Here is a 10,000-nt window from a genome sequence, read left to right as displayed (position 1 = left end):
AATGATCTTTTGATAAATATTTTATTATGTTAATAGATTACAATGTCCTTATATGAAAAAAATGCACACTATTATTATAATATTTAAAATTAAATACTACAGTTATAATGATGAATTTTTCATAATGGATATTCAGGTTCATCGGGCTTAACCTCTAAGCAGTTTCACGTACTATTTAACTCTCTATTCAGAGTTCTTTTCAACTTTCCCTCACGGTACTTGTTTACTATCGGTCTCATGGTTATATTTAGTTTTAGATGGAGTTTACCACCCACTTAGTGCTGCACTATCAAGCAACACGACTCTTTGGAAATATCTTTCTAGTAATCATTAACGTTATACGGGCCTGGCACCCTCTATGGGTAAATGGCCTCATTTAAGAAGGACTTAAATCGTTAATTTCTCATACTAGATATTAAGATATTCCATACACTGCATCTCACATTTGCCATATAGACAAAGTGACTTAGTGCTGAACTATTTTCTTTTCGCTCGCCGCTACTAAGAAAATCCTTGTTAGTTTCTTTTCCTCCCCTCATTAATATGCTTAAATTCAGGGGGTAGTCCCATATGAGTTGAGGTTGTATAAAATATATTTTAGATTGATTTGTTTATTTTTATTTAATTTTTTTGCTATTTGCTATTTTAAAGAAATATATTTTTATATCTTGATTACTCAATATTATTCAATCTTTTCATCCCTTTTTAAAATTCATAATATAATAATTAATAAAATTAACAACATTATTCCTCCACATATCATATATTTTTTTTTATTATAAATTTTTCTCAATACAATAGAGTGAATTAATTCTAGAATAAAAATTTATTTTATGCTAGACATTCCTCTTATGTATTATTTAATATAATTTAAATAATGTTGAAAATTTTTTCTTTTATGGGAATACTAAGATTCTCATTTATCATAAATTTTCGTTCAAATATGAGGTATTCAAGAATATATTTTCTATATTTCTTTTTATGCTATTAATATTATGGATTGAAAAATACAATCCAATAATATGCCATATGCTTAAATTCTATTAATTGACTAAAAGAATAAGCAACTAATTTAGCATAGTCTTACAACCCTCAACCATATGTAGTCCAAGCAGCACTTTAAAATTAATTAAAGTACATAACAGCATGGACCGCAATATGCGTTCAAAATGTCGATGTTCATGTGTCCTGCAGTTCACACGATGACGCACAGTTTGCTGCGTTCTTCATCGACCCATGAGCCGAGTGATCCACCGCTTAGAGTGATAATTTTTTTGTATTTTTTTAATTCAAAGTCAAAGAATTTTAATTTATTGAAAGTATTAATAATTAATCAATAATAAATTTTTAATACATAAGTTTAAAACATCTTTCAATAAATTGTAATTTTAAACCCAAACATTTGCAGCTGCGCATGTCTTAGGTCAACAAAAACAGTAATACCTTTTATATTATTTTTTTCTTCTCTATTTGTGCGTTTTCTTTTTTTAAATTTTTCAACATGTTTTTAATCACAAATAGAAAATACCATAAAAAAAAGGTATTACACACGTTAATGTGAACAAGTTAACTTATCATTTATAATATTTTATATAAATATCACAATTAAATATTATTTTCTATATAAATAATAAGTACAGCTATATGTTTAAAGGTTTTTTTATTGCGTTCAAATACAATGTATGCGAAGTTCACAATATAATATATATTGTCATAATGCATTACAAGGAGTTAAAAAAAAAAAAAAAACAGAAAAACATTCAAAACATTGTATAATTCAAAACATTTTGAATGAAAAGAACAAAAAGAAAACTTTTTTTTCTTTTTTATTCTTTTTTTTTATTTTGTTTTTATATAATTATTTTTTTTTCTTTTCGGATAGGAACACAATAATGATCCTTCCGCAGGTTCACCTACGGAAACCTTGTTACGACTTTTACTTCCTCTAAATAATCAAGTTCGGTCAACTTTTGCGAAACAACCGTGAAACACAAGGCGTCACAGTGATCACGTCCGGAGACCTCACTAAATAATTCAATCGGTAGTAGCGACGGGCGGTGTGTACAAAGGGCAGGGACGTAATCAATGCGAGTTAATGACTCACACTTACTGGGAATTCCAAGTTCATGTGAACAGTTTCAGTTCACAATCCCAAGCATGAAAGTGGTTCAGCGGTTTACCCGGACCTCTCGGTCTAGGAAATACACGTTGATACTTTCATTGTAGCGCGCGTGCAGCCCAGGACATCTAAGGGCATCACAGACCTGTTATTGCTCAATCTCGTTACTGCTAGACGCAATTTGTCCATTTAAGAAGCTAGTGTCCTTATAATGGGACAAACCAACAGGTACGACTCCACTTATATAAACACATTCAAACACTTGTACATTCAAGATGAACGCATGAATGAAGGCTATATAAGCTTCAACACCATAATCCTGAAAGCATCTATTTAATATATTTGAGTCTCGTTCGTTATCGGAATTAACCAGACAAATCACTCCACGAACTAAGAACGGCCATGCACCACCACCCATAGATTCGAGAAAGAGCTATCAATCTGTCTTACACGCTTATGTTCGGACCTGGTAAGTTTTCCCGTGTTGAGTCAAATTAAGCCGCAGGCTCCACTCCTGGTGGTGCCCTTCCGTCAATTCCTTTAAGTTTCAGCTTTGCAACCATACTTCCCCCGGAGCCCAAAAGCTTTGGTTTCCCGGGAAGCGACTGAGAGAGCCATAGTAGTAGCTACACCCAATTGCTAGCTGGCATCGTTTATGGTTAGAACTAGGGCGGTATCTGATCGCCTTCGAACCTCTAACTTTCGTTCTTGATTAATGAAAACATCTTTGGCAAATGCTTTCGCTTAAGTTAGTCTTACGACGGTCCAAGAATTTCACCTCTCGCGTCGTAATACTAATGCCCCCAAACTGCTTCTATTAATCATTACCTCTTGATCTAAAAACCAATGAAAGTAGAACAGAGGTCTTATTTCATTATTCCATGCACAAAATATTCAGGCATTTGGAGCCTGCTTTAAGCACTCTAATTTGTTCAAAGTAATTGTACCGGCCCACAACAACACTCGATGAAGAGCACTGAAGCAGGTTTAAATAGGAGGAATATATAAAAAATACATTGTATTAATTATATATAAGAACTCCACCGGTAATACGCTTACATACATAAGGTAATGTACATACCACAATTATAGTTGTACTACCCGTATGAAGCACAAATTCAACTACGAACGTTTTAACCGCAACAACTTTAATATACGCTATTGGAGCTGGAATTACCGCGGCTGCTGGCACCAGACTTGCCCTCCAATAGGTCCTTGTTAAAGGATTTAAAGTGTACTCATTCCAATTACAGGGCCTCGGATATGAGTCCTGTATTGTTATTTTTCGTCACTACCTCCCCGAACTGGGAGTGGGTAATTTACGCGCCTGCTGCCTTCCTTAGATGTGGTAGCCGTTTCTCAGGCTCCCTCTCCGGAATCGAACCCTGATTCCCCGTTACCCGTTGCAACCATGGTAGTCCTAGATACTACCATCAAAAGTTGATAGGGCAGACATTTGAAAGATCTGTCGTCGGTACGAGACCATACGATCTGCAAGTTATCTAGAGTTCAACCAATATAACGATCGAATAATCGCTTGGTTTTAGCCTAATAAAAGCACACGTTCCAAAAGGTCCGTGTTTATTTTGCATGTATTAGCTCTAGAATTACCACAGTTATCCAAGTAACTGTTAACGATCTATGGAACCATAACTGATATAATGAGCCTTTTGCGGTTTCACTTTTAATTTGTTTGTACTTAGACATGCATGGCTTAATCTTTGAGACAAGCATATAACTACTGGCAGGATCAACCAGAATAATATATATTTCTTTTTTATATAATATTTTTTATATTATATAAAAGTTTAAAATGATATTTTCTTATTTGAAAATTATACACAAATACACAAAACATAAAAACATTTACAATATACACAACAATTTTTCTATGTTTCTTTCTTTATTATATTTTTTTTCATTATATTTCATTTCTATTGTGTGATTTTGAAATGGATTTTTTTAATTTTTGTTTTGGTATCGTGAAAAGAATTTTCGTTCTCTATACATATTATTATTTAATTATTATGTAAGAACGATATTTCTTCTTATATTGGCAAAATTTTCAAATAATATCATTCTATACATTTTACTTTATTTCAATGCATATAGTAATATATATACCTTTTTTTAAGAGTATATACATTTTTTTCTTGATTTGAAATTAATAATTTCAAATTCTATTATATTTATTTCAATAATAAATATATGATAAAAAGTATTTTCGGGTGCAACACATTAATATTTTATTTTATTTAAAAACCATCCTTTTACACATATATTTTATGAGTAAATATTAGAATAGCTCACAAATAAAACTAAAATATTGTTTAATATTTATTTCTACAATATGTTAGTATAGAATAATAGATTTTTTATGTTTTTGTATAAAACAAAATCTATTTCTATTTAAACTAACTGTAGGAAACCAGGAATAAAAAACGCTCATTATATACAATATGTTAGTACAGAATATAGAGTTTTGTATAAAACAAAATCTATTTCTATTTAAACTAACTGTATAAAAACCAGGAATAAAAAACGCTCATTATATACAATATGTTAGTACAGAATATAGAGTTTTGTATAAAACAAATCTATTTCTATTTAAACTAACTGTATAAAAACCAGGAATAAAAAACGCTCATTATATACAATATGTTAGTACAGAATATAGAGTTTTGTATAAAACAAAATCTATTTCTATTTAAACTAACTGTATAAAAACCAGGAATAAAAAACGCTCATTATATACAATATGTTAGTACAGAATATAGAGTTTTGTATAAAACAAAATCTATTTCTATTTAAACTAACTGTATAAAAACCAGGAATAAAAAACGCTTATATACAATATGTTAGTACAGAATATAGAGTTTTGTATAAAACAAAATCTATTTCTATTTAAACTAACTGTATAAAAACCAGGAATAAAAAACGCTCATTATATACAATATGTTAGTACAGAATATAGAGTTTTGTATAAAACAAAATCTATTTCTATTTAAACTAACTGTATAAAAACCAGGAATAAAAAACGCTCATTATATACAATATGTTAGTACAGAATATAGAGTTTTGTATAAAACAAAATCTATTTCTATTTAAACTAACTGTATAAAAACCAGGAATAAAAAACGCTCATTATATACAATATGTTAGTACAGAATATAGAATTTTGTATAAAACAAAATCTATTTCTATTTAAACTAACTGTATAAAAACCAGGAATAAAAAACGCTCATTATATACAATATGTTAGTACAGAATATAGAGTTTTGTATAAAACAAAATCTATTTCTATTTAAACTAACTGTATAAAAACCAGGAATAAAAAGGCACACAAAATCAACTTTCATTTTCATATTTACTTAAAAATACATATAAAGTAAAAAATATTTCCATATAAATACTAAGTAAATAAAGTCATACAAGTATGAAAATTTTCATACAAGTACCAAATACATAAATCATATAAGTATAGTAATATTCATACTTATAAGTATTTAAAAACAATTTCTTACTAATAAACTAACATAAGGAATTCAAATATATAAAAGTATAATACATTTCCTAGCAGTAAAAAATTTTCATATAAGTACTAAATGTATAAAGTCTATGAAGTAATAAATTTTCATATAAGTACTATTTCAGTATATGTCAATTTGAGCAGATTTGTGCAAATTTGTTATAAATGTTCTCTCCCATGTTGACGTTACCAACCCGAAAATATATGGAAAAATTCTTTTAACCTATTTAAAATTTAAAAACTCATATATACGTGGGTAATTTATATCATTTTCAAATATCGTCATGGTCATAATACAACTAATAACATCAAAAGTATTTTTACAATCGATTTTTTTTTTAAATTTTTAACTTGTATGACTTCATATTTAATACTTATATGAAAATTTATTACTTCATAGACTTTATACATTTAATACTTATATGAAAATTTATTACTTCATAGACTTTATACATTTAATACTTATATGAAAATTCATTACTTCATAGACTTTATATTTTTTATACTTATATAAAAATTTATTACTTCATAGACTTTATATTTTACTTCATAGACTTTATACATTTAATACTCATATGAAAATTTATTACTTCATAGACTTTATATATTTACTACTTATATGAAAATTTATTACTTCATAGACTTTATACAATTAATACTTATATGAAAATTTATTACTTCATAGACTTTATACAATTAATACTTATATGAAAATTTATTACTTCATAGACTTTATACAATTAATACTTATATGAAAATTTATTACTTCATAGACTTTATACAATTAATACTTATATGAAAATTTATTACTTCATAGACTTTATACATTTAATACTTATATGAAAATTCATTACTTCATAGACTTTATATTTTTTATACTTATATAAAAATTTATTACTTCATAGACTTTATATTTTACTTCATAGACTTTATACATTTAATACTTATATGAAAATTTATTACTTCATAGACTTTATATATTTACTACTTATATGAAAATTTATTACTTCATAGACTTTATACAATTAATACTTATATGAAAATTTATTACTTCATAGACTTTATACATTTAATACTTATATGAAAATTCATTACTTCATAGACTTTATATTTTTTATACTTATATAAAAATTTATTACTTCATAGACTTTATATTTTACTTCATAGACTTTATACATTTAATACTTATATGAAAATTTATTACTTCATAGACTTTATACAATTAATACTTATATGAAAATTTATTACTTCATAGACTTTATACAATTAATACTTATATGAAAATTTATTACTTCATAGACTTTATACAATTAATACTTATATGAAAATTTATTATTTCATAGACTTTATACAATTAATACTTATATGAAAATTTATTACTTCATAGACTTTATACAATTAATACTTATATGAAAATTTATTACTTCATAGACTTTATACAATTAATACTTATATGAAAATTTATTACTTCATAGACTTTATACAATTAATACTTATATGAAAATTTATTACTTCATAGACTTTATACAATTAATACTTATATGAAAATTTATTACTTCATAGACTTTATACAATTAATACTTATATGAAAATTTATTACTTCATAGACTTTATATTTTTTATACTTATATAAAAATTTATTACTTCATAGACTTTATATTTTACTTCATAGACTTTATACATTTAATACTTATATGAAAATTTATTACTTCATAGACTTTATATATTTACTACTTATATGAAAATTCATTACTTCATAGACTTTATATTTTTTATACTTATATAAAAATTTATTACTTCATAGACTTTATATTTTACTTCATAGACTTTATACATTTAATACTCATATGAAAATTTATTACTTCATAGACTTTATATATTTACTACTTATATGAAAATTTATTACTTCATAGACTTTATACATTTAGTACTTATATGAAAATTTATTACTTCATAGACTTTATACAATTAATACTTATATGAAAATTTATTATTTCATAGACTTTATACAATTAATACTTATATGAAAATTTATTACTTCATAGACTTTATACAATTAATACTTATATGAAAATTTATTACTTCATAGACTTTATGCAATTAATACTTATATGAAAATTTATTACTTCATAGACTTTATATATTTACTACTTATATGAAAATTTATTACTTCATAGACTTTATACATTTAGTACTTATATGAAAATTTATTACTTCATAGACTTTATACAATTAATACTTATATGAAAATTTATTACTTCATAGACTTTATACAATTAATACTTATATGAAAATTTATTACTTCATAGACTTTATATATTTACTACTTATATGAAAATTTATTACTTCATAGACTTTATACATTTAGTACTTATATGAAAATTTATTACTTCATAGACTTTATACAATTAATACTTATATGAAAATTTATTACTTCATAGACTTTATACATTTAATACTTATATGAAAATTCATTACTTCATAGACTTTATATTTTTTATACTTATATAAAAATTTATTACTTCATAGACTTTATACATTTAATACTTATATGAAAATTCATTACTTCATAGACTTTATATTTTTTATACTTATATAAAAATTTATTACTTCATAGACTTTATATTTTACTTCATAGACTTTATATTTTACTTCATAGACTTTATACATTTAATACTTATATGAAAATTTATTACTTCATAGACTTTATATATTTACTACTTATATGAAAATTTATTACTTCATAGACTTTATACATTTAGTACTTATATGAAAATTTATTATTTCATAGACTTTATATTTTTTATACTTATATAAAAATTTATTACTTCATAGACTTTATATTTTACTTCATAGACTTTATACATTTAATACTTATATGAAAATTTATTACTTCATAGACTTTATATATTTACTACTTATATGAAAATTTATTACTTCATAGACTTTATACATTTAGTACTTATATGAAAATTTATTACTTCATAGACTTTATACAATTAATACTTATATGAAAATTTATTACTTCATAGACTTTATACAATTAATACTTATATGAAAATTTATTATTTCATAGACTTTATATATTTACTACTTATATGAAAATTTATTACTTCATAGACTTTATACATTTAGTACTTATATGAAAATTTATTACTTCATAGACTTTATACAATTAATACTTATATGAAAATTTATTACTTCATAGACTTTATACAATTAATACTTATATGAAAATTTATTACTTCATAGACTTTATATATTTACTACTTATATGAAAATTTATTACTTCATAGACTTTATACATTTAGTACTTATATGAAAATTTATTACTTCATAGACTTTATACAATTAATACTTATATGAAAATTTATTACTTCATAGACTTTATACATTTAATACTTATATGAAAATTCATTACTTCATAGACTTTATATTTTTTATACTTATATGAAAATTCATTACTTCATAGACTTTATATTTTTTATACTTATATAAAAATTTATTACTTCATAGACTTTATATTTTACTTCATAGACTTTATATTTTACTTCATAGACTTTATACATTTAATACTTATATGAAAATTTATTACTTCATAGACTTTATATATTTACTACTTATATGAAAATTTATTACTTCATAGACTTTATACATTTAGTACTTATATGAAAATTTATTACTTCATAGACTTTATGCAATTAATACTTATATGAAAATTTATTACTTCATAGACTTTATACAATTAATACTTATATGAAAATTTATTACTTCATAGACTTTATACAATTAATACTTATATGAAAATTTATTACTTCATAGACTTTATACAATTAATACTTATATGAAAATTTATTACTTCATAGACTTTATACAATTAATACTTATATGAAAATTTATTACTTCATAGACTTTATATATTTACTACTTATATGAAAATTTATTACTTCATAGACTTTATACATTTAGTACTTATATGAAAATTTATTACTTCATAGACTTTATGCAATTAATACTTATATGAAAATTTATTACTTCATAGACTTTATATATTTACTACTTATATGAAAATTTATTACTTCATAGACTTTATACATTTAATACTTATATGAAAATTCACTACTTCTTCATTTAATATTGCAAGCAAAGTATTTTGGTTAACATTTTTATTTTCATGTTATTAAAACACTTGATATACTATTATACCATATTGTATAATATGATTTTAATTCAATTACTTTATTACTTTGGTATATTAAATGATAGTCGTTTGATAACAATCCCAACATTTACCTTATTTTCAATAAATATTGAAAACAAAGTTTTATGCGTTCAAATTTTTATTTTCATGT

General features: G+C 24.1%; 3 non-coding genes across 3 annotated transcripts in view; all 3 read right to left on the bottom strand.

Annotated features, from left to right (window-relative positions):
- The window catches only part of LOC138858755 (large subunit ribosomal RNA), a 3,977-nt gene extending 3,393 nt beyond the window's left edge, over window positions 1-584 (bottom strand). The window contains exon 1 of the ribosomal RNA XR_011397789.1: window positions 1-584. This exon is cut by the window's left edge and continues 3,393 nt beyond it. This is a non-coding gene — a ribosomal RNA (large subunit ribosomal RNA).
- A 502-nt stretch (window positions 585-1,086) lies between these two features.
- LOC138858734 (5.8S ribosomal RNA) lies at window positions 1,087-1,265 on the bottom strand. Its single transcript, XR_011397768.1, has one exon. It is a non-coding gene; the product is annotated as a 5.8S ribosomal RNA (ribosomal RNA).
- Window positions 1,266-1,890: 625 nt separating this feature from the next.
- LOC138858745 (small subunit ribosomal RNA) lies at window positions 1,891-3,880 on the bottom strand. The gene has a single exon (XR_011397779.1). It is a non-coding gene; the product is annotated as a small subunit ribosomal RNA (ribosomal RNA).
- Between the last annotated feature and the right edge of the window lie 6,120 nt (window positions 3,881-10,000).

The sequence above is a fragment of the Bactrocera oleae genome, unplaced genomic scaffold, assembly GCF_042242935.1.
Source record: "Bactrocera oleae isolate idBacOlea1 unplaced genomic scaffold, idBacOlea1 ctg00000013.1, whole genome shotgun sequence".
In the NCBI taxonomy this organism is placed as follows: Eukaryota; Metazoa; Arthropoda; class Insecta; order Diptera; family Tephritidae; genus Bactrocera; species Bactrocera oleae.
The sequence above is the reverse complement of the archived record's forward strand: the minus strand, read 5'-3'. Positions and strand labels throughout refer to the sequence as shown.